Source organism: Canis aureus, chromosome 16 (genome assembly GCF_053574225.1).
Source record: "Canis aureus isolate CA01 chromosome 16, VMU_Caureus_v.1.0, whole genome shotgun sequence".
NCBI classification, from domain to species: domain Eukaryota; kingdom Metazoa; phylum Chordata; class Mammalia; order Carnivora; family Canidae; genus Canis; species Canis aureus.
This window is the reverse complement of record NC_135626.1, coordinates 59549250-59574101: the sequence shown is the minus strand read 5'-3', so window position 1 is coordinate 59574101 and position 24852 is coordinate 59549250. Positions and strand designations below refer to the sequence as shown.

The window sequence follows — 24852 nt, the reverse complement described above, 5'->3', positions numbered from 1 at the left end:
GAACCATCCCAGGCCAGGGTGAAGCTGCAGCCTCTGGCGTCTGGCCTCCTCTTTCGGGACCCTCAGTACCATCCTGAAAGAGCGTGAGGTCTTGCAGGTACAGGTGACAGAAACCGAACCTGATGCACACTAAAAAGCGGCCTCACTTGTTCGTGTAGGTGATGTTGTCCAGGGGTGGAGCAGCTGCACGGGCTCAAGAGCCCCGTCGCGGGATGCAGACACCATAAGCCTCTCTGGGTGGCTCCCCTCCGTCCTCCCCTCTCCAGCCCCAGGAGGGAGAGCCGGGGTGAGGAGGGGTGCGCAGTGCACAGCTCCCCGCAGAAGCCACCTGCCTGTGTGAGGCCAGAGGGACAGGGCAACCGTGGGTCTGACTCCCAAGGCTGTCCGTGCCCTAATCCCTGGACCTCACAGTGCAGAGGGCACTTTGCAGATGTGATGAAGTTAGGGACCCTGGGGTGGGGAGATTGCCCTGGACTGTCCAGGTGGGCCCCATGGCATCGCGAGGGGCCTTGTGAGACGGAAGCAGGACAGTCAGAGACCCAGCGGAGATGTGACACTGGAAGCTGCTGAACTTGAAGGTGGGGAAGGGGGGCCCACGAGCCAAGGAACACGGTGGCCTCTAGAAGCTGGAAAGAGCAAGGCAAGTCTTCTCCGCTGGAGCCTCCCTGCAGACACCATGGATTGTCATGTTTGACTACAAGGGAGTTTGCAAAGTAAAATCTTTTAACTGACTGCTCCTGTTGCCAGAGGGACAGGGGTTACGGGGAGGTGACTGTGGTCTCTGCCTCGGGTGCTGTGCAGGGTGTTTGGAGGCTCGAGGATGAGAGGGCCGGGTGACAGCTGGTGCTCAGGAAGCGATGTTTGCTGAAATGGCAGATGTGCTTCTCCGTGTCTTTCTTTTCAAAACGTCCCCTCCGATCGCTGAGCACATTTCCACCTGGAGCAGGAGCTCTGCAGATTGGCAGTGATGAACTGATTTGATGTAACAGTCGCGTTGGTGTAACAACCTCTTCCTGGAGAGGCGCAGCTCGCAAGAGTCCCCATGGAGAGGAAGAAACAGTCTCCAGGCTTGGGTGCTGCCTGGTGATCAGCCGAGTGATTCCGGCTCATCGGAATGAGGACTCTTTATCCCTTTCCAGTCTAGTGGCTCAGAGAGGCCCTGGAGGAGCTGGCCGAGCCCTGTCACCACTCTGAGTGGCTCATGGTGTCCTGGCTCAGAGGCCGAGGGACTGGAGCAAGCCTGGGGTTCAGCAGACGACAGTTATCTTCTGTACCCACCTTGAGAGACTTCCCTTTGGGGCCCAGGGAGTCCCGGGTATTGTTCGCCTTTGGACCTGACACCCCCAGCACACACCCCCCATGCCCACCCCGTTCTGAGGAGGTGTGCGTCCTGCCCTGGCTTTGGAGCTCTCCCCAGGCTGCAAACATGTTCTGGAGGCTGTGAGCAGATCTGCTCCATTCTGCCTTCTGTGCCAGTGGGAGCTGGGGCCCCCCATGTGCCCAGATTTATGCCCTTGCCTGCTGAGCACAACCAGGCAGCCCCACAGCCCACCCATCTTGGGGTTACATGCTTTCCTGCAGCAGCTGCTGCATTTGTTTTAAACTATTTATTTAGCCGGGCACTCAAAGGGCTTCTGATGACTGTCACTCTGCGGGGCTGCCGGAGCCAATTTCCTGAGGGTGATAGATTTCTTCTCATTTGCTGCTCTCAAGCTGTGGGGTCCTTCTGGGTGTTGGAGGAAAACATTTTCAAAAGATGCCATCTTCGGGGACTGTTCCCCAGGGTGCAGTGGGAACGGGGTTGTCCTGGGCTGCCCCCACTTGATGCTTTCTGCACAAAAGTAGGGAAGTTTCAGGACCCTGAGAGAGGCACAGTGGAAGCCAGGCTGAGCCTGGGAGAGGAGGGGAGCGGAGGGGAGAGGAGGGAGCCTAAGGGTTAGAGGGAGGGGAGGGGAGTGGAGCTAGCCTCCAGCTCCTGTTTGTATGTCTTCAGAGCTCTGGTTCTCAACTTGGCAGCCCATCAGAATCACCTAAGAGCTTAGAGCCTGACATTAGGGACGCCCCTACCCCGCCTCCCAAATACTGATTTTATGGGTCTGGGGTGTGGCCTGGGAATCAGGATGTTGTGGGATCCAGCCGGGGGTCTCCCTCTTCTCCCTCTCCCTCTGCTCCTCCCTCTCACCCTCATGCTCTCTCTCCATCTCTGGCTCTCTCAAATAAATAGAATATTTTTACAAAATAAAAATAAAAAATAAAAGCTCCCAGGTCATTCTACTGCGCTAGATTGAGGTGCTCTAAGATGGTCTTGCGGGTGTGAGCAAACCTACATAGTCCCCTGCCGAGAGAGGCTGTCCGCTTGAAAATTGGCAAAAGGATATGAGCACACTTTGAATGGGGTGCAAATGCAGCCCCCTCCCCAGGGCTCGCCTGGCTTGGAGGAGCCAAGCTCTGATGATTGCAGCTCTGATGAATGGGGTGGGGGGGGGGGTGTTAGAATGTAGAAAACTGAAATAATTTTTGTCCATAACAATGCAGATGGATTTTGTCCCGCAGAGATACAACTGGGGTCTGGGTCCTCAGGTGACCTCAAACATTCTATGTGACTGCCCCTCCCCCAGGACCCTGACCAGCGGGGCATCGATTAGCAAACCCATTCTAGCATTCCTGATTGCCTATATACATGGCTGATTTTCACATTCTCTTTTCTAGTGGTCTTAACATCTAACTGGTTTCCTCATGAATTAACAAGTTGGAAAAATTACTTCTACATACTTGTTTTATATGTGATATTCATTTTATAACAATTGGGGAAAGTATAATTTAGCCCCCCTCAGGGAGAGTGGGGTGCCCCTCCTTCCTTTCCCTCTGCACCTTACACACCACCCCACTGTGGCTCCATCCTGCTGCGCGGTCTGCTCCACCTGCTTGTCTCCCCGACTGCATCAGGACCACGAGGGCCTGTGTTTTACCTGCTGGTTAGAACCTATGATGTTGGGATCCCTGGATGGCTCAGGGAGTGATCCTGGAGTCCCAGGATCGAGTCCCACATCGGGCTCCCTGCATGGAGCCTGCTTCCCTCTCTGCCTGTGTCTCTGCCTCTCTCTCTCTCTATGTCTATCATAAATAAATAAATATTTAAAAATAAATAAATAAATATATAAGATCTTAAAAAAAAAAAAAAAGAACCTTTGATGTTCGTATGCCCTGCACCTGGCACGGTGTCAATTAAAGGTAGGGACTACCTGTACTCAGTATGTTCAGTATGAGGTGGAACACAAGTGGGGCCATCCTTGTCTTCCCTAGGGCCTTTTTTTTAAGATTTTTTTTTTAAGTAATCTAGGGGCACCTGGGTTGCTCTGCTTTCAGCTCAGGTCATGATCATGGGGTCCTGGGGTCGAGTCCCGCATCTGCTTCTCCCTCTGCCTCTGTCTCTGCCTCTTTCTGTGTCTCTGCTAAATAAATAAATTTTTAAAAATCTTTTTTTAAAAAAGTGATCTCTGCACCCAACGTGGGCCTCAAACTCACAAACCCAAGATTAAGAGTGCACGCTCTACTGACAAGCCAGCCAGGTGCTGCTTCCCTGGGACTTTATTGCAACTCTTTCTGAAACGTCACTATTAAGTCTATTAGTAGTGGGCTTTTGATGAATCCTGTTAATCCGGTAGGAGGGTTATTTTTTTTAAGATTTTATTTATGTGAGAGAGAGAGCATGAGCAGGGTGAGGGAGAAGCAAGCTCCCCACTGAGCAGGGAGCCAGCCATGAGCTGGATCCTAGGACCTTGAGATCATGACCTGATCCCAAGTGAGACCCTCAACTGACTGAGCCTCCCAGGTGCCCTGGAAAGTTACTTTTTTTTTTTTTTTTGGAAAGTTACTTTTTAATTCTACTTTGTTAGAGTGTTTTAAAATCAAGAGTGACTATGATTTGTATTGGGTATGTTTTCTAGAACCGTTGGGACAGTCACATAGCTGTTCTCCTTTAACCTGGAGGGCATTAAGAACATTTGTGATATTATTTTTACATGCCTAGAATAAAGCACAATTTTGTTTGATGTTGGCAAAGTTAAACTTGCTGTTATTTAATTTCCATATCTTGCACATATCTTCAGAAGTGAGCTGGGTCTTTACTTTTCCTTCTCCCACAGGCCTTTGTCTGGTTTTGGCTTTAGATTAGATTGGGTGCTGCTGATCCCATTCCCAAACCCTTTTCCTTCTGAAACAAACAAGTATTTAGGAAATACTTGTTCATTTTTTTTTTTTTAAGTAAGCTCTATCCCCAACGAAGGTATTGAACCCTCAAAATCAAGAGTCGCATGCTCCACCGATGGAGCCAGTTGGGTGCCCCTGAAACAAGTATTTTCCTTGGTGTTTGAGGAGTGGGAAGCAGAGAAACATGAATACTGATTCAATTTCTTTAATGTTAATTGTTTTATTCAAGTTTTCCTTCCTTAAGTCAATTTGGGCAATTTACATTTCTTTAGAAAATTCTCCATTTCATCTAAAATTTTAAATGTGTTGACATAAAGTTGTTCATAGCATTCATATAATTTAAAAAATCCCTAGCATTAGTTATAATTTTAAAAATCTCTACTATGTCTGGAGTTAAGTCCCCCTTTCTATTCCTGATACTGTTTGTCTTTTTCTTGCTTTAGTTGGCTATAGTTTTGGGTTTTTTTGTTTGTTTGTTTGTTTAATTTATTTATGCATGAGAGACACGCAGAGACATAGGCAGAGGGAGATGCAGGCTCCCTGCGGGGATCCCAATGTAGGACTCGATCCCAGGACCCCAGGATCCCGTCCTGAGCTGGAGGCAGATGCTCAACCGCTGAGCCACCCAGCTGCCCCCATCTTTTTGTGTTTTTTTTTTAAAGATTTTATTTGTTTGAGAGAGAGAGAGTGAGCACATGAGCGGGGAGAGGGGAAGGACAGAAGGAGAGGGAGAAGCAGACTCCCCAATGAGCAGTACTTGATCCCAGGACCCTGGGATCATGCCCTGGGCCAAAGGCAGACGCTCAACCCACTGAGCCACCCAGGCGTCCCTATGGCTTTCTTTTTAATTAGTTTTTCCAATAAAAACTTGTTTCCCTGAGGCTCTCTATTATTTGTTTTCCACTTCATGACTTTTCTCTTTTACTTTTATTTAGCTTATTCCACTTTTTTGTTGTTGTTGTTTAGCTTTACTCTGCTTTCTTCCCCCAGCATCTTGAATTGCACGGTTGACTCACGTTTTCGGCCTTTCTTATTTGTAATACACACAGTTAGGGGTTTTCAGGGACCTCTAAGTGCCAAGTTAGCTGTATGGCACGTGTTTGGGGATCATACTGGACGCTGCTTCCATGCTGGCACAGAGCTTCGCTGGACCCCGGTTCTTCTCCTGCCGCAGCCAGCTGCTCGGCCATCAGCACTCCCGGGAGGAGAGGGAGCGTCCACCTGGAGAATGCAGAGGCTGCAGACTTCTGCAGCCGCAGCCTTGGAGATCACAGCATCACTTCCACAGCCCTCCGTGTCGAAACACGTCAGGCTCAGGAGGAAGGGAAACAGAGTCTGCCTTTTATGGGAGGAGGACAAAGAGCTCTCAGCCACCTCTCATCCACCATGAAAATACTGCGCATTTATTCTGTTTACATCAGGTGCAGAAACAGACCCAAGGCACCTACAGAATAAATACCTGGGTAGTGGTTGCATCTGGGTATGGGGATAAACTTAATATAGCACCAGGGAATCTTCTAGGCTGCTGGTGAGACTCCATGGGCTGTTTGAGCCTGTTGGTTACATCAGTGTATATGCATTGTCAAAACCCATCAAACAGACGCCTGGGTGGCTCAGTGGTTAAGTGTCTGCCTTTGGCTCAGTATGTGATCCTGGGGTCCTGGGATCGAGTCCTGCATTGGACTCCCTGGATGGAGCCTGCTTCTCCCTCTGCCTGTGTCTGCCTCTCTCTTTGTCTCTCATGAATAAATAAGTAAATAAAATCTTAAAACAAAACCCCATCAAACTGTACACTTAAGAGCTGTGCACTTTACTGTATGTAATTGTACCTCAATAAGTAAATAACCACCAACAATACAACATGCCTGCTCAGCCTTAGGACCCCTCCCCCGCCACAGGCATGGGTGCGTGTGCTTACACGTGCGCGCGCATACACACACACACACACACACTAGCTAGAGCCAGAGACTAAGGCTTGTTTGTTTGGGAAGTAACCCTAGTGAACAGGAGTGAGGGGCTGGAGGAGTGGACAGGGGAGGAGAATGAGTCATCAATTTTGTCACTGCCATTGGCCGCTGCTGGTGATTTCACCAGGACCTTCTCAGGAGCCGTGTGAAATGCATCTCAGAATTGTCTGCGTGGGACACCTGGGTGGCTCCGTGATTGAGTGTCTGCCTTCGGCCCAGGGCGTGATCTTGGAGTCCCAGGATTGAGTCCCACATCAGGCTCCCTGCATGGAGCCTGCTTCTCTCTCTGCCTGTCTCTCTCCCTCTCTCTCTCTATGTCTCTCATGAATAAATAAATAAAATCTTAAAAAAAAAAAAGAATCTTTAAAAAAAAAAAAAAAGAATTGTCTGCCTGGAAGGGCAGAGAGGAAGTGTTTTTCCATTCCCTCCTGTCCCTTGTGGGTTCAAGCTGACTTCTTAGGCGTGAACCTGCTGGTGCTTCTGGGTTGTGGGTGGGAGTGCTGGCCAGCCCCAAGGTGGCCCCAAGGACTCTTGGTCCTGGTATTCACAGCCCTGTGTAGCACCAGTGTGTTCCAGCTCTTGTGGATGTAGCACCGCACGTTGGCCATCAATCTAGGGAATCTACTGCATCCTAGAGGGTATAGCCCAGCTACGCCACAGGATGTCACCCCGATCAGGTGGCTGTGATGAGCCTTTAGTGAGCCATACTACTATTCTTTCAGCTCAAACGTTTCCAGGTGATGGAGTATTTATTTTTTAAAACATTTTTAATTAATATATGTTAGTGATCTCTACACCCAGTGTGGGGCTTGAAGTTATGACCCTGAGATCAAAAGTCACATGGTCCTCCTACTGAGCCAGCCAGGCACCTCGGTGGAATATTTACATGGTAAGACCAATGGCTCTCATGGTCATGTGCACGTTATCACATCGCCTCTGCTTCTGGGAGTTGGGAGTGGAAACTGATTGGGACAGGAGGGCACTTTCTGGGCTGATGGTAGTGCTCTGTTCCGTGATGGAGATTTGGGACACATAGTGTACGGAATCTGTCAAAACTCAACGAATATGCACTTAAGATATGGGCATTGCATTGTGTGTTCATTTTGCCTCAAAAGAAAAAATGTAAAACATACAGCTCAAGTGAATGATAGGCATGCGAATTATTCAGGGGAAATGTACCAGTGACAGCAATTTACTTCTTTTTTGTTTTAATTTTTTTTTTTTTTTTAAGTAATCTCTAGGGCAGCCCGGGTGGCTCAGCGGTTTAGCACCACCGTCTTCAGCCCAGGGCCTGACCCTGGAGACCCGGGATCGAGTCCCACGTCGGGATCCATGCATGGAGCCTGCTTCTCCCTCTGCCTGTGTCTCTGCCTCTCTCTCTCTCTGTGTCTCTCATGAATAAATAAAATAAAATCTTAAAAAAAATAAATAATCTCTACACTCAACATGAGGGTCAAACCCACCACCACGAGATCAAGAGTCTCACACTCCACAGACTGAGCCAGCTCTGAAATGCAAAAATGGGGGTGCCTGGGTGGCTCAGTCAGTTAAGCATCTGCCTTAAGGTTCAAATCATGATCCCAGGGTCCTGGGATGGAACTGCATCAGGCTCCCTGCTTAACGGGGAGCCCGCTTCTCTCTCTCCCTCTCCTACTCCCTGTGCCCCTCCCATGCTTGTGCACACTCTCTGTGTCTGTCAAATAAATAAAATCTTAAAAAAAAAAAAAAGAAATGCAAAGATGCACTGATAGTTGGATGGAAGTGTTACAGAATTCAAACTTGTCCTTGTACTTGACCAGCAGTGATCCAATGTCTGAGATACTGGTTTTAAAGCAAAGAAAGTTTTGTTATCGGAGGGGCAGCCTGATGAGAAGGCAGGGGAGCTGCCTTCCCCAAGCTGCATTGCCCTGCTGAGTCTAGGGGCAGCTTATGTACGTGAGAGGTGGGGAAGGGGGTTCTTGAACACTTGAGGGAGGGGGTTCCTGAAACAATGTGGAGGTAAGCATTCTTCTGGACAAGGAGGCACTATCTGGGGCCTGGTGTGATCAAATACACCAAGACAAATGTCACCTTCAGGTCCCCATTGGGTTTCTACAATCAGTAGGTAAACAGGGAGTGGGGATAAAAAGCAAAGTTAATCATTGATCGTGCATGAGGTTAAGAGGTGCAAAAAACATAATTGAGTAAAGAGCAACGCAGAACGTGCGGCTAAGGTAGCAATGCAACGAATACAACTATGGTTCTGTTTATGTTTTCAAAACAGGAGCCAAGCATCTGGCCTCATAGGGAGGAGAGAGGACCGGACAAAGCAGGAGCAGCTGAGCGTTAAAGGTAGAATCTAGAGGGCTCGTGTGTTCGCTGTCAACGTTCTCCGCTTTGCTGTCTACCTGAAACGGTTGGGAACAGAAGGCGGGGGCAAAGGGTGGGAGACAGCTGGGGGGAGAGCCCCCTGCGCGTGGGTCCCAAGGCCTCACTCTCACCCAGTGAGGCTCCGGGTCGTCAAAAACAGAGCAGGACAAGCTGCGGCCTTGACTTGGCTGCCGCGGATCTTGACGGTTTGATCCGTAGGGGAGGCAGGGCTGCAGGGAGCTCATAATTGGTGAGCACAGGCTTTTTTTTTTTTTAGCACAGGCTTTTAATCTTGCAAAACAATTTTGCAGCAACCCACATTGTCCAAATCGTGTCCACTCGGAGGTGAAGGGTTTTCACCTACCGTTTTGGGAGGCCGTGTCATAAATGAAAAACACGGGTCCGGACTCGGATCCGATTTTCAACATGGGCTGTGTTACCCATGAGCTGGGCTGCCTCAGGCAAGTCGCTGAACGTTTCTGTGTCAGTCTGTCCCCTCGTGTGTAGTATGGGCTGAGTCACGCCTCGCTCCCACGCAGGGCTGCCCGGAGCCCCATCTGTAAAACCTGCTGTGCGGGCACAGAGACGTTCTCAGGAAGTGGTGGGTTCCCCCCCCCCCCCACCTATGTAAGTCCCCTTGCCCCGGAGTGTTTGATTTGATCCGGGCCACGCTTCGGAGGGACAATCTAGGCAGGGATGTGGGCCCGGAAGACCTCTCATCCAGCACCGCGTTTCTGACATGGGCTCCTGCCTGGGTCCTCTCCGTCCACTGCTGCTCAGCGTCCTGATGCCTGTGGAGCTTGACAAGAAAATCACCTCCTTCTCCCGGGTGTTCCGCAACACGTCAGCGGCTCTATTATTTGCTACATTTCTTTTCTCCCCATATCTTTCTTTCAAACACAGCAGCTGCAGGAGTGAGCAGCGTGTGCACGTTTTATTTTTTTATTTTTTATTTTTTTTTTGCGGGTGCACGTTTTATTTTATTTTTTTTTAAATGGGGACATGACCCTTTTTTTTTTTAAATTTTTATTTATTTATGATAGTCACAGAGAGAGAGAGAGAGGCAGAGACACAGGCAGAGGGAGAAGCAGGCTCTATGCACCAGGAGCCCGATGTGGGATTCGATCCCGGGTCTCCAGGATCACGCCCTGAGCCAAAGGCAGGCGCCAAACCGCTGCGCCACCCAGGGATCCCAATTCTTCCTCCCTCTGTGGATTGCTTGGCGAGTGTCCGATTGGGTCACGGCCCCGGGGGATCCTGTGTGGGCCGCGGGGGTGCTTGCAGGTGTGGCGGTGGGGGGGGACCTGCGCGCCCCCTTATCGGCCTCCCCCCGCGGCTCCTCCAGGCCCGGCTGCACCTTTCACAACCAGAGCCTCCAGGGTGGGTCCGCTCCTTCCTGCTTCAGTGAAACACTGGTGGTGGGGGGAAGGGGTGGGGGGGGAGAAGGGGGGGATCGATCGCTCCTCCTTCCTTCTTTTCCCCCCTCTCGTTTGTTAGGGCTTCCAGACACACATGACCTATTTATACTCTGACTCGGAAAGGAGCTGGCTCCGGAGGATGCCTGCCGGGTAATTGAAGTGAATGGCCAGCCGGCTCTTCAGTCCCGACAAGGGCATTCCTGGAGAGTCGAGTGCTCCTGCCAGCTCTGCCCGAGGCTTTCCGGAGGCCCCAGAAGCCATTCTGTTTGGTCCCAGGCTACTTGAGATGGTGGCGAGCTGGATGGTCCCCTCGGGAGCTCAGGAACAGCCTTTGTGGGCAGGGAACGATGGGGAAACCATCCTGCCTTGTCCCCCAAAAAGTTTTCCACTCTCTTCTTTGTTGCACCCGTGACACTTTGCCCAGGATCGAAGTCAGTGAGGCAGGAGGAGCAAACACAGACTCTCAAGTCAGACAGTCCTGAGTTCAAATCCTAAGTCCCCACCTGTGGTCGATGGATGAGATCTTGGCTTCTGACTCTCCACTCACTCCTCGTAAGGGAATTAGACCTTGCAGCCCTTTGGTGTGTGAGCCTGGTGACCCTCCTGCTGGAATGGGCCTGGCAGGTGGCTGCGAAAGAGGGGGGGCGAAGGGGACGACAACTGTGTGGGCCCCAGGTGGGGCCTTTGGCCGATCATCTGTTTCTGACGTGGGAGACAAAGGTAGAAGGAAATGTAGAGAAAAATTTAATGTCTTTATAATCTGCAACCCATCAACAAGTACTAGAAGGGTATAACATTCCTCCAGGAAGCTCCCAACTGTTTTAATATTAATGCCTCGCTGGAGGGGAAAACAATCTTAGCTTGACAATAGCCAGGCCTCCAGGATCCTGTGAGTCTTTAGCATATGAAAGTCCTTTTGGACTTTATCTTACTGGTCCCCAATCCCACAGTATATAATCAGCAGCACCTGACAATGTGGGGGCAGCACACAGCAGCAGCTCCTTCTCCTCCTGGCTCCACTTTGGCTCCTTTCATAAAATCACTTTTTTTTTTTCCTTTGCACCAAAGACATCTCAAGAATTCTTCCTTGGCCGTTGACTTCGGACTTCGCCAATATTCCAAAACTACATCATTTCTGCTATTCTTTCTCCACCCACCACAAGAAGGACGTGCTCTGGGTCCTGCTGGCCCCAGACAGGCACAGATGGAGGCCTCCCCGAACCCAGCCTGCAGCCCGGAAATAGTCCTAGGAGACCCAGAGAACTGTGAGGGAGAAAAATCAATGTTGGCAGGCTTTGCCTAACTTTATCTTTAAAGGATCGGCTACTAATTATTTTAGGCTGTGAAGGCCAGATGGTCTCTGTTGCAACTCCGTAACTCCGACGGTGTAGGGCAAAGCAGCCACAGACAATTCGTACACAAATGAGGGTGGCTGTGTCTAATAAAATTTTATTTGTAGACATCAGCATTTGAAGGATACATGAATCTCTCATGTCCCAAAATCATCCTCTTTGAGTTTTTTTTGACCATTTCAAAAAAAGTAAAAACCATTCTTAGCTTGTGGGCTTAGAGGAATCGGCTGGATCTGGCTCACAGGCCATGGTTTGCCGACCCACCCCCTGGGCCCCCAGCAAATCGTTGAGCTTTGTAAGATTTCTTTGTTCTACAGAGACGGATTAATAACACCGTTCTGATCATGCAATCTTGAACAAAACACCCTCCCTAAATGTCAATTTTTTCACCATAAGATGGAGGCAAAAGTAGAATATTTCTCTCAGAGTAGATGGAATAATGTATAGGAATTGCTTCATTATAAATGTTTAATCTATTGGGATTTTATTCTATGTTCCAGTGCGGAGGGGCACACAGTGGGGCTCCAGGGGATGACTGTTGGCATTGGCAGGGTCTGTGAGGAGAGGCCATGGAGGGCAGGCTCCTAGCTGGGTTCTTGCCGGGCTCCCGTCTACCCTGTTCTGCTCTCAGGACAGATTGGGGTGTGGAGAAGGCGTCCCCGGGAGAGCCAGGCCCGGGTCTTCTGGAGTATGGTGTGCATGCAAATGTAGGAACTCCCATCCACTTCCAACCCGGAGCATTCCCATTCCCAGGGCAGCACTCTCGCTGGAACATGGGCAAGTAGGGACTGGGATGCAGTAGCCCGAAAGAAAGGACAGGGGGTCCCCCAACCTGTGGCTCCTTGTAAATGACCATGACGCCGAGGACAGGCAGCGATCGTGAACCGCCTGGGTGTGCTCCACCAAGGGCTAGGGGCCCAGAGCATTGGCCGGCCTGGGGTGATGAAGTTTTGTAATATAGGTGAGGTCCTGAGCTGATAACCAACAAAGAATTTTTGAGACATCTTTGGCGCAAAATGGTGGTTTTATGAAAGCCCGGGGACCGGCTGCCCCAGGCCTGTGAGGGGTGGCTGATTATATCCCTGGGAGTCAGGAGATGGTTAGGGAGAGTGAAAGTCTCTAAGGAATCTTGGAAGCAAGGTTCCCAGGACCTTGAGGGGGTGCTGGCTAATGTTGGGAAAAGGTCACTCATTACCGTCTAATAAAACCTGAGTCATGAGACCTTCAGATGCGTACTGGTGGGTCATGTGCTTGGGGGGTGATCGCCGACGCGTACCTTGGTGGTTTAGAGATAAAGGAAATTTCTGAAGGAAATTTATATGTTAAAGTAGATTCACAGGATCCTGGGAGTTGGGCTAGGATTGCCTTTCGCCCTCAGCAAAGTATGAACATCGAGGCAGCTGAGTCCCTAGAGGAAAGTCACTCTGTCTCTTTCAAGGACTTGTCGATGTGCTGCCCTAGGCTTGTGCTTTGTCCTCAGCCAGCCCTGTTCCCCCATGATGGGGGACACGGGGGTCCTTCAGCAGGGCGTTCTCAGCCACGGACACGTCCAGCGTGAGTCTGAACATCACCCTAGAGCAGTGGGAGGGGAATGGGCCTGCCATCTCCACGGAAACCACCTTGCAGTCAGGCCAGAACCGGACCAAGGCTGAGAGAGCCAGGCAGCCAACACACCTGCCTCAGGCCACAGCTGGGCCGGGGCAGGCCGGGGCAGGCTGGGGCAGGCCATGGGACCTGAAGGCACAGAATCAGACTGAGGTCGTGGTTTGAGGCCAGGAGGGAATTTCTAATAACTGAGAGAGACCAGAAGGCAGTGGGACCTGCCTGAGATGTCAGCAGGCGATGGAAAGTGGAATTTGACAGAGTATGGCTTATGGCATTGATTAGGGAACATGTAAAACCATTTTATGTGGTTATGTTTATGCCTTGGAGCCTGAGACCGCTCGGTAAACCAGTTACACATTTGATTACGATCCTCAGGGTGTCCCTCCACCCCGTCTCCCCACTCCCTGCCAGCGGAGAAATGTTGCAGCTGGTTTCAGCCTCTTGCTGGAGGAGGGAAGGCGAAGGAGGGGAGGGAGAGAGAAGCAGAGGGGTGGCTTTTTGCAAGGACACACCTGGGCCCAGCTCCAGGCTACCATCTCCCCTGAGCTGGTGAGTGTGGTCCCCTGACTGCCAATGGGATTTTACTCCACATTGTGACCTATGCGGGTTATGAAAACGTGCAAACACTGGGGCACCGTGTGGCTCAGCGGTAGAGCGTCTGCCTTCGGCTTGGGACATGATCCTGGGGTCCCAGGATTGAGTCCCGCATTCAGACTCTGGGCATGGAGTCTGCTTCTCTCTCTGCCTCTCTCTTTCTGTCTCTGTGTCTCTCAAGAATAAATAAATAAAACCTTAAAAAAAAAAAAAAGAAAACATGCAAACACAGCTAAAAAGACAGTTTACACTTCTGAGCCCAAATGAACCAAATGTTAGCTTTCTTTCTGGGTCGCGTCCCTGCTTTCTCCCTTAAAAATTCCCATGCACAATCTGAGACCCAGTTTTAACTACGACTTCCCCACGAAACTACTTCAGACTTAGGAATTGGAGGTGCAGGCCCTAACTAATGGACGTGAGGCCTCCCCAACCTGCCTGAAACGCAAATTAATTACAAAACATAAAAGCGTGTTATTGTATTCCTAAATTTGTTGACCTGGATTTACGCCCCAGGTGCTTGGAAAGCTTTGCAACTTCCAAATTTACAAACACCCATGCAGGAATTTTAGTACTTGAATAGTTTTCTTTTTTTTCCTCACTGACACCTATGATGCAGGTGGAATTAATCTGGGTGTAAGGATGAAGGCAAGAAGTAAGATTTTGAGACAAATCTGTGTCCCCCAGAATCACCTAATGTGGCAGTTCTCGTGTCGCACCTGACAGGTACTGTTTGCAGGGCTGACATGCCCCTGGGAGCCTGTGCAGGTCTAAGCAGATGCAGGACACCCAGGACAGAGGCCAGGACACAGAGACAACAGCGTAAGTGGGAGGGTGACTGAAGGGTGGCATTCTCCAAGGCACATGGCAGAAAGAGAAGAGCAAGTGTGTAGACCCGAACCTGGGGGGCGATGCAAACAGGAAGGAGAGTCCTCAAGACGACAGATGGCGGGAGAGCTAAAGGAAGGTTAGAGTTTCATTGACAGAGTGGCCACATATTGGGGACAGCCTGATTGTTGGAGCTGTTTATGCAGCTGCAGCCAAGAGCAGCATTTTGGGGGCAGCACGTTGCAGAAGCAAGAATGTGGGCTTTGGGGTCTGACATCCTGCCTTGGTCTGGGTCTAGCTGAGTGACCTTGACCTGGTTAATTGCCCTCCTGTGAAAGCCTTCATTTCCTCTTTTATGAACTAGAAACAATTCCTGTCCCCAGGGTTGTTTTAAGGATTAGGTGAGATTTCTGTGAGCTCCAGGACACCCTGTGCCAGGGAGAGGCCGATAGGCTAGTTCATTTTTCTTGCCTCCCTTTTCCTTTGTGTGTGTGTGTGGGGGGGGGGGGGTTAAGACTTTATTTATTTATTTGATAAAGAGAGGCCCAAGTAGAGGGGGAGCAGCAGGCAGAGGGAGAGGGAGAAGCAGGCTCCCCGATCCCAGAACCCCAGGATCATGACCTGAGCTGGAGGCAGACGCTTTACCCACTGAGCCACCCAGGTGCCCCTACCTTTTCCTTTGAATTCCACAAGAGGGAAGCTGGGGATAGGAACCCAAGGATACATTATTTCTTCAGCTAATGAGGTTAAAAGGCATTGTGGGTGGGTCGCTTTTGGGGTCAGAGATGGTGTGACCAGATTGTTGGGTGTGGGTGTTATCGGGGATTCTCTATCACACCCACCCTGGAGGGGAACGGAGCGCCAATAGCACCTGCACCGCCCTTCCCGGGGTGCCGTGTCTGCAGGCCACGTATGTCTGTCTGCCTGGAGGAAAGAACAATGGGGTCAGAAGCTCTGCCTCCAGGACCAGAGGGGACTTTAGGAGCCACCCCTGCTGGTTGGAGCAAAATAATTTCCATGTGCATCCGCCTCCTGATTGTAAAATAGACACATCCTGACTGGCTCAGCCCGAGGACCACGTGCCTCTTGATCTCGGGGTCCTGAGTTCGAGCCCCATGTTGGGTATAGAGATTACTAAAACTAAATAACAATTAAAAATAAAATAAAATAAAATAAAATAAAATAAAATAAAATAAAATAAAATAAAATAAAATAAAATAAAATAAAATAAAATATGGGACACCTGGGTGGTGCCATCAGTTGAGCGTCTGACTCTTGATTTTGGCTCAGGTCACGATCTCAGGGTCGTGAGATTGAGCCCTGCATCCGGCTCCACACTCCATGTCTGCTTGAGATTCTCTCTCTCTCCCTCTGCCCTCTGCCCCTCCTCACCCAAATAAATAAGTAAACCTTTAAAATAACATAAAATAAAACAGACGCACCCACAAAGTGGATTTGTAAAGGTTTATGAGTGAGCCAGGCTTACTGGGGCACCTCCTCAGCTCTCGGGAGTGTCACTCGCTGTAAAATGTGAAGCTACATTACCAAGAGCAGATATGAATAGCCTGTAGGTGCCTAAGAGCCAGGTCTTGAAGTCATCTCGGGGCTACAAGGACGTTAGTTGCCTCTTGTGTCATGTTGCATGGTTCCAGCTAGAGAGATAGAGACAGAGATAGAGGTAAAGAGAGACAAAACAGATGGGGGGGGGGGTGAGGGGAGAGAGAGTGCACGCCCGAAGGATGGACTCTCAAGATAAATAAAATAAGGTCCAATTTTTGTCACTCTAGGGTTTTCATTTCTCAAGCTGCCACGGATGTCCGTGGCTGTTTGCACTCAGGCGCAAACACGACAATCCCGCAGGGCCTGGGCCCCACGCCAGCCTGAGTGTGACTAGTCACATGTCACTTCTGAGTGCGGGACCAGGTTCCTGCCAGACAGCATCCTTCAGCTGTGGTTGGAGGGAACAGAGTGTCTACACCCGCACTCCCAGATGGGGATCTCTCTCCTTCCTGCTGGAAATGCCCCAGCAGACAGAAGCCAGTGGGGCCAGGGAGACTAGAAGTCAGACACCGTCTCTCTGCATAAGCGCCCTAACCAAGGGTTCCTAGAGCGAGGACGCTGGGTGGTCGTGGGACGTGGGTGCAGGTGGAAGGAGGTTCGACCTGCTGGAGGCAGAGGGAAGAGGCCTCGGAGGGGATCTGTGCTGCCTCGGCTCGGCAGTGGCGGAAGGTGGAGGGCGACACACTTCTCATCCACCGGAGACGCCTTGCTGGTGGGTCACCAGCGAAAATGTTTTGGTCTATTGTCTGTTCAACCCATAGAGCTTGGGTTCCACGAGTGTGGGGAAGATCTGTTTTATTTTATTTTATTTCTTAAGATTTTTATTTATTTATTCATAAGAGACCTACAGAGAGAGGCAGAGACACAGGCAGAGGGAGAAGCAGGCTCCCCGTGGGGAGCCCGATGTGGGACTCGATCCCAGGACCCCGGGGTCACGCCCTGAGCCGAAGGCAGACGCTCAACTGCTGAGCCACCCGGGTGCCCTGGAAGATTTATTTTAAATTATGATATCCTCAGGAATGAGAGCAGGGCACAGAGTGGTGCTGAAGATATTTGGGGAATGAAGAAAGGCATCAGCCCTGAAGACAGTGAATACCCCTGAACGGCGTCACAAGGCACTGTGACCTCACCCCATTTGCTCCACAGGCACCAGAGCTTGAGAATCACATCTCCACGGACTGTGGCCCATGTGGACACCTGTCCTTCATCTGCCCCAACAGCTGGGGGGTCTCTGAGGTCCCCAGGGCTCAGACTGCCCTGAGGCTGTCTCCCCCCTCCATCACCCCGCAAGTGGTTCTGGAAATCTCCTTTATTCTGTTTGCAGGGCAGAGATGCAAAGGGACAGGGGAAGGTTACCTCCAGGCCCTCCTCTGATTTGCTTAACGGGTTTGAGGAAATGGTGCTTCTCGCAGCGTGCTAAGGGGGGCTTGCAGTCGCATGGGTTACGGGCAAATGAAAACACAAAAGCAGCCCTTGGCATTGAGAACACCCGCAGCACGTGAGCGGGGAGTGGGGTACATGCAGCGGGGCGCTTGCAGGTGACGCACACCTGGGGCTCCCCACCACTTCCCCAGCCCTCGGCCCCTCGGCTTCTGGAGCAGGAGGCGTGGGCACAGGGTGGCAGTCCCCTTGCCCCGCGGCTCTGCCTCCCACCGGCCTCCTGCTCACCGCGTGGACCCCCAGCCTGGGTCTGCGCGTCCACGAGCCACCCGCTGCGGCGGGGGTGGGGTGGGGGTGGGGGAGGGTTATCAGCGCAAAACACTCCGGCTGCTGGCGTGTTTTATGGGATTCCCAAACCGTAGCAAGTGGAGGAATGTTTTTCCCCTGCGCTTCCCTCAGGAGAGAGAGAGAGAGAGAATGAGAGAGAAAGAAAATGAGGTTGGGAGAGATGAAAGGCTTTTTTTTCTTCCAAAAATTGGAACCTCACTTCAGATGAAAATAATGCATCTTGAAGGTCGTGATAAGATAGAGGTGAAAATTGCCCGGGCCTAAGCCGTGCCTCCCGTGCCTCCCGCTTATCTCCTTGTGCCCCCGTCGGGTGGAGACCGTGGTTTCTGCTGATTGAGAAAACCCCGAGGAAGGAACAAAAGCTGTCTTTAAAACATGGTCTCCGAGAACATTAGCCTATTTTTTTAAAGTGTTTCATTTCAAGGCTTCAACATGTTCTTTTTCTATTTCTTTCTTTTTCTTTTTTTCTTTTCTTTTCTTTTCTTTCTTTCTTTCTTTCTTTTTTTTTTTTTTACAATTCCACGAGGCCATTGCGGGGAACAAAACAAAATGTGGCTGCTGCCAATTAGTGCTGTGTCTTACTTGTCGAACTGCTCCATCTTTTGTTAAGCCATAAATGCGCTTTTTTTCCAAGCCACTTGGCTTCTCGGATGCTGGATATTTAATTTGCTCAAAACGTTCCCGCAGATCAGGCGATTTTAAACCAGCATTTCATTAGAGCCTCGTGTGATTGCGCGTGGAGCCGGCCCACAGGGCGGGCGACCGCGTTGGGGTGAGGGCAGTCTGCTGTCTGACTCTGCAGGCCCGGCACCAGCTCCCCAAGGCGGTCCAGGGGGGTCCCCAAGGTCTCAAATGTCCTCCCCTGGTCAGCGCGGCCCGCACCGCCGGCCTTCGGTCTTCCCCAAGGCTCTTGGGCAAAATCTGTCGTCAGCATACAAAATTGGTTGACGGGGGAGCCTGAGTGGCTCGGATGGTTAAGCATCTGCCTTCAGCTCAGCTCATGATCCCAGGATCCTGGGATTGAGACTCCCTCCCCCCATTCTGCTCCGTGGGGGCCCTCCCTCTCCCTCTGCCCTCCCTCCCGCTTGTGCCCACGCGCACGCTCTCTCTCTCTCTCTCTCCTTCTGTCTCAAATCAATCAATCAATCAATCAATCAATCAATCAAATCTTCAAAGATCAAAAGTGACTGACGACTTGACCCAGAAAAGCCTGACTTTCTAGAACATTCCTTGTTACACTCAGCATAGTTGTGCCTCAGAGGCCCACCTGGACAAATCGGGCAGTGCAGACATCTTCTGAGCCCTGCTGACCATGAGGAGTTTCTGCTCAGCTGAGGGGCTTGAGCTCGGTGGTGTTGACCCTAAAACACACTTGCCGCCCATGTGATGGCAGCTGATGCTGGCCTAGCTACCTGTAGGTGCGGGGGGGAGGGGGGGGGCGGGGCGAGACAGGGTGGGGCCCGGGGGCTGGTCTGGGGACATGTCACATGGTAGGAGCATCTCTGTAGCCTTTTAAAGATGGGGGATGCCTGGGGGTGCTCCATGGTTGAGGGTCTGCCTTTGGCTCAGGTTCTGATCCTGGAGACCCGGGATCGAGTCCCATGCCTGCTTCTCCCTCTGCCTGTGTCTCTGTCTCTCTCTCTAAATAAATAAAATCTTAAAAAAAATAAAATAAAGATGGGGGACGATGGAACTGAATGTGGGAGGTGAACAAGCCAGCTGTGAGGGACATTTTGAGGTGGGAACAGACAAGCCCAGTGTGGAGGGTCAAGACCGGGGCGTTCGTCACAAGGGGAACTTGTTGTTGACCCCAAGGTAAGATGGTATCCCAGTAATGCGCCATCTGTCTGAGGGCTGCTGTGGGCTGAATGGCGTCCCCCCAAAAGACACGTTCAAGTCCTCCCCCCCCCCCCCCGGGAATGTGACCTCACTTGGAAATAGGGTCATGGCCAATGTGATCAAATCAAGATGAAGATGTCCTTGCGTGGCGTGGACTAGAGCTCTAAGCCAGCACGACTTGTGGCCTTGTAAGAAGAGGAGACACGTGCACACATGTGCACAGGGGCAAGGCCACCTGGATTGTCGCCGTCTTCCAGAAGCCGGGAGAGACGAGGCAGGGAACAGACTCTCAGGGCCTCCAGAAGGAGCCAAGCCCGCTGACTCCTTGGGTTTGGACATGGGGCCTCCAGAACCGGGCGAGGACAACCGGGGCGCTTTAGGCCACCCCACTGCGGTCGTTTGTTAGGGCAGCTGCAGGAAGCGGATACGCCAGGGCTTCTAGATTCTAGCAACAGCAGAGAGGTGGGTGGTGGCTCCTTTTCCAAGACACCCCGAGTGAGCAGCAGGGTCAGGATGGGAACCCTGGCCACCTGACTCCTCAGAGGGCCAGCCCAGGGCAGGATGGCTCTGTGCCCCTTGCCGCTTCTGCCAGGACACAAACCCACTCCAACACCTCCAAACCCGTGACACCTTTCTCTCCTGGGCCCCCGGGGCCCACCTCTGCCTTCCACATCCCTCTTGGGCTCTGGCCACACTGCCCTCCACACCCTCTGGCCTCTCTGGTGGGCAGAGGGGTGGGGGAGCCTCCCACAGATGGGATGCCAGGTGCCCACGGTTTGAGGCCTCAGCAGAACGAGCCTCGGCAGCCGCTTGCTCCTCACGCAGGCCCCCCTCCCCCCCGGGGCCACGCCAAGACTGTTGCCTTCCAGAAGGCTGGCCCTGGGTTTGCCAGGTGGAGACTCTGAGCCCTATCAAGCTAAACTACAGCATCATTTTAAAGGTGCCTAGACTTCGGCTCTCTGTTCTGGAACACTCCTCCCTGCGGTGAACCTGGGGGCCACTAGATGGCAGTAAAGACCGAGCCTGGACTAGTCTCACCAGAAAGGGATGGTTTGGGGGGAGACCCAGAAAACCCACTGCAGCAGAAGGGAGGGCACCTGAGCCACCCGTGTTCATGAAGGGATGGAGGGCCAGGAAGGGGAAGCAAAGGACCAATGCGTGGCGGGGATGAGCTGGGAGCCTGATGATTTGGAAGGAGGTCCTTTGAGGAGTCCACCTGGTTCTTCCATCTTGAAGCAGGTGTCTCTCCAGAGCCCCAGGCATCCTTTGCAGAGAGTATGGAGCCCGGGACTGCTTGCTAGACGGTGCACACCTGTGTGTCAGGCCAAGGAGACCCAGGGAGATTGGGGGTGACGCCGCAACAGGGCAGAGCAGAGGCTGCTGGGGCCCACGGGCCCGGGGAAGAAGCCTGGCACCACTCCCCACCGGTAATGACCCCATAAAGGTAACTTACCCTTTCTTCACCTGTGAACGGGGGTAATGACAGGTAACTTGGGGGTGATCATGGCAGGGTCACACGAGACCATGTAAGGAAAAGATGCACAGTACCTGGTACCCAGCTTAGCTCAGAACATGTGCCATTAGCAGCCTCACCAGCTTCATCATGCGTGTTCTTGTTTCTTTTTAAGTTTTGATTTTTTTTTAGTAATCTCTATGCCCAATGTGGGGCTTGAACTCACAACCTCAGAGATCAAGAGTCACACGCTTGTCTGACTGAGCAGTGAGATGCCCTCATGTTCATTGTTCTTAATGGCTTAGGGTTCTCTTAGAAGATGAGTCAGATGTAAAAAAAAAAGCAAACCAAACCAAACCTGACTCATTTGCTGCATGGTGTGCACACAGGAAGTCCAGCTTTGAACTGCAGCGTGGTCAGCCCGGCCTCTTCCTAGATCTCTTCCAGGATGGCTCCTTCCCATGGATGGCTCAGCATCGCCTGCAGATGTACTCACACTCCCTCCCTGAATGTCAAGGAGGATCCTAGGGCACCAGGAAGGGGCCTCCACCTGCTTTAAACTGTGATGGCTGAAAGTGATACTGGAGTTGTGTCTGAAGGGGCCCCAAGGTCAAAGCCAAGAGGACCAGTCATCCAAACCAGACATTGACCTAAGGGCCAGGCTGAGAGTGGGAGTCATGTGTGGAGCCACATGGGAAAAGAATGAGGCCGGGCAGAGGTCTGGGTGGCCACGGGGCTTGGAGATCAGAGGGCCGACAGGCTGGGGAGAAACCCTGAAAACGTGGGGAGTGGCAGCCTTTTAGGTCATCCTGCAGTTGGTTTGTATGGCTGGCTGATGAGGCCAAGCAGTGCCACGCAGGCTCGAGGAGGGAGTATTGTTGGGTTCTCCACGTCCAGAGGGCTCGGGGGTTAGGTCAGAGGCCCATGTGTCCCTTCTAGGAGCAGCTCCAACACAGAGTGTTCTCTCTCTCTCTTTCTTTCTTTTTTATTTTATTTATTTACTTGAGAGAGAGAGAGAGCAGAGGGAGAGGGAGAAGCAGACTCCCCACTGAGCAGGGAGCCTGACATGGGGCTCCATCCCAGGACCCTGAGATCATGACCTGAGCCGAAAGCAGATGCTTCACCGGCTGAGCCACCCAGGCACCCCCAGAGTGTTCTCTTTCGATAAATGTCTAAGAGAGAAAAGTAACCAGCAAGTAAAAGCGTGACCCTCCTGGTCCCTTTGAACATGGTGCCCTCAGTCACTTCACACACATTAGACAGGGTCCTTCCAGTTAGTTAGCTCATCGGATCTTTGGGAACCTTAGAGGAGAATGACTTACCGGTTGCCAGCATGCCAGGCCATTTTCGATTTCCCTGGGCCGAAATCATGACCGCCTAGTAAGATATTTCACGGGCTCTTTGGACCTGGTGTTGACAGTGACAAAGAAGCAAGAGGTAAGGTTAGTGAAGACACTTTACTTCCTAAAAATAAATCCGACAATAATAGCTACCATCAGTCAGATGTATACGATGAACCAAGCATTTTGTGTATGTTAGCTAATTTAATTTGCAAAGACCTGCTCAGAGAGGAAGCAAAACAATAACTCATCCTGCAGATGGAGAAACTGAGGTCCAGAGGGTTGGTGGTGAGGCTTCAGGTTGCAAAGATTACTTAAGGCACAGTTCCACTTTCCCCAAATACCTCTGGTAGAACCTTAGAGATCACATGAGGACGGCTCCATGGATAAGGCAGTTTGGGCAACGCTGGGTTAAGTGAGGTGCAGCGGGGGTCTTTGTGGAAGGATTTCCCGAGGCTTCTGCTGAAGCCCAAGTGGGTCACCGAGAAAGGAGGGTATGGAGGGACAACAGTTTCAAATGCTGTTTGACCACACAACCTTCCTGGGAACCACTGGTAGGATTTGGGTTCCAAAGCACACACTTTGGGAAATGCTGCTCCCTTGGACTCTGGAAGAGTGACCCTCACTGGGGTTAGCAGAGGAGTGGCTCCCCGGAGACGTCCTCCCTATCCTGGAACCTGTGGAAATGCTAGTTTTGTGGTGTGCAGGAAGAGATTGGCCTTGGCCAAGGAGAGATCTGCCCTTTGCCCTCAGCTCCTGGGAAGTTACCTCGGGGCCCTTGAAAGGTCCTGTCTGATAAGAGAGCCTTTGTTTCCCTGGGGATCTTGGGCCAGTCAGATAGTCTTTGAAAACAATGAGTTTTAGGGTTGGAGCCTTGGGCCACACGTGGGAGCTTGACCTCTGGAGGGGCTGCAGACAGAGGTCAGCCCTTTGGCCAGGCATTTCTATTTACATGGTGAAACCCAGTGAAAACTCCGGACCCTAAGGCTCAGGTCGGTGTCCCTGGCTGGCAATACTCCACCTGTGTTGTCACACATTGTTGCTGGGAGAATGAAGGGCTGTCCACATGGCCTTCCTGGAAGGACACCTGGAAGCTCACGCCTGGCCTCTCCTGGGCCCGGCTCCACCAGCCTCTTACCGCTGCTGACTTTAATCTATGTCCTCTCACTGCAAAACAAAACAAAACAAAACAAAACAAAACACCCCACATAATCATGAGTATAACAGATTTATTTTCTAAGTTCTACGAGTCTTTCTAGTGAATTATCAACCAGAAATTGGTCTTGGGGATTCCTGAACTTTGCACATGGCAAAAGGGACTTTGCAGGAATAATCAAAGTTAGAAATCTTAACGCAGGGAGATTAGGTTGGATTATTGGTAGGGGGCCTGGGGATCTAATCACATGAGCGCTTCATAGTAGAGAACTTTTTTCCAGCTGACATCCGAAGAGGAAGCAGAGAGATTTCATGGATGACAGGGACTCAACCTGCCATGGTGGGGCGCGGGGGGCAGGGGGGGTCATGAGAGAAGGAGTGTCAGCGTCCTCAGGAGCCAAGACTGGCCCCAGCTGACAGCCAGCCAGGAAGGGGGATCCTTAGTTCTACAACTTCACAGAATTGAACTTGGCAATTACCTGAATGACCTTGGCCATCACCCGAATGACCTTGGAAATGGTTCTTCCCAGAACTCCCTGATCAGAGGCCAGCCTGGCTGACGCCTTGATTTTGCCCTTGTAAAACCTGGAGCAGAGAGAAACCGGTAGAGCCTGGACATCTGACCCGTGACCTGATAAATTTCTGTTGTTTTAAGCTGCTAAATTTGGGGCAATTTGCTACAGTAGAAAGAGGAAATTAATACACTCACCCAACATGGACTCTTCCCGTTCCTGTTTTCTGGACCAAATTGCAGGACCTCTGGCCCTCCTGCAGTAGTATTCCATCTGTAGTGTCTCCAGGGTCTGTCTCGTTCTGCCCTGGTTCCCAGGGCGAGGCCTGGAGCCAAAGCTCAGAGGTCCTTTTGAAGTTGTCTGTATAAAATAGGGTCTTTGAAGCCTGGAGGGAGAGGGAGGGAGGCAGGGAAGATGTGCTTGGCCCAACAAAAGCTATTTTAGATTCCAACACAAAGATTCCAAATCTAGAAACCTTCTCCAGCACACAGACTGCATGGAAAATTAAAATTGCTTAAATATAATTATCTGGCTTTATGCTGAGTTAAAGAAGCCTGACACAAAAGAGTTCATTCTGTGTGATTTCATTTCTGTGAGGTTCTAGAAGAGGCACAACTGATCTTTGGTGGTAGAAATCAGAACAGTGGTTGCCTTGGGGGTGGGGGTGGTTGGAGGAGGGGGGGATTGATTGGCACAGGGCACGAGGGAACTTTCTGGAAGACAGAGATGTTCGGTATTTTGGTAAGACTGTGGGATATGTATTTGTTAAAAGTTATCCAGTTGTATACTTAAGATACATACATCTCAATGTATGTAAATTCTCCTTGGATTAGAAATTAGGAAAAAAAATTAAAAGGATGGCTTAAGAAAAAAATTGAGTCTTGTGAACGAGCTTACGTCATTTAGAGGAGAGGTGTTAACGGCCTCGCAGATAAAGAAAACACAT

At 51.2% G+C, this 24852-nt stretch overlaps 2 long non-coding RNA genes across 3 annotated transcripts; one reads left to right on the top strand and one right to left on the bottom strand.

Moving 5' to 3' along the window:
• The first annotated feature begins 8345 nt into the window (after nt 1–8345).
• Nucleotides 8346–12522, top strand: LOC144287081 (uncharacterized). The gene is made up of 2 exons (XR_013354985.1): nt 8346–8507; nt 11012–12522. It is a non-coding gene; the product is annotated as an uncharacterized LOC144287081 (long non-coding RNA).
• On the bottom strand, nt 8892–24481 carry LOC144287080 (uncharacterized). 2 transcript variants are annotated; one of them, XR_013354984.1, is made up of 5 exons: nt 24104–24481; nt 23874–23979; nt 23261–23406; nt 22222–22306; nt 8892–10645 (listed from the first exon to the last, which is right to left on the bottom strand). It is a non-coding gene; the product is annotated as an uncharacterized LOC144287080 (long non-coding RNA). The 2 variants fall into 2 exon arrangements; XR_013354983.1 differs by lacking the exon at nt 23874–23979 and having other exon boundaries at nt 24104–24457.
• Nucleotides 24482–24852: the final 371 nt, after the last annotated feature.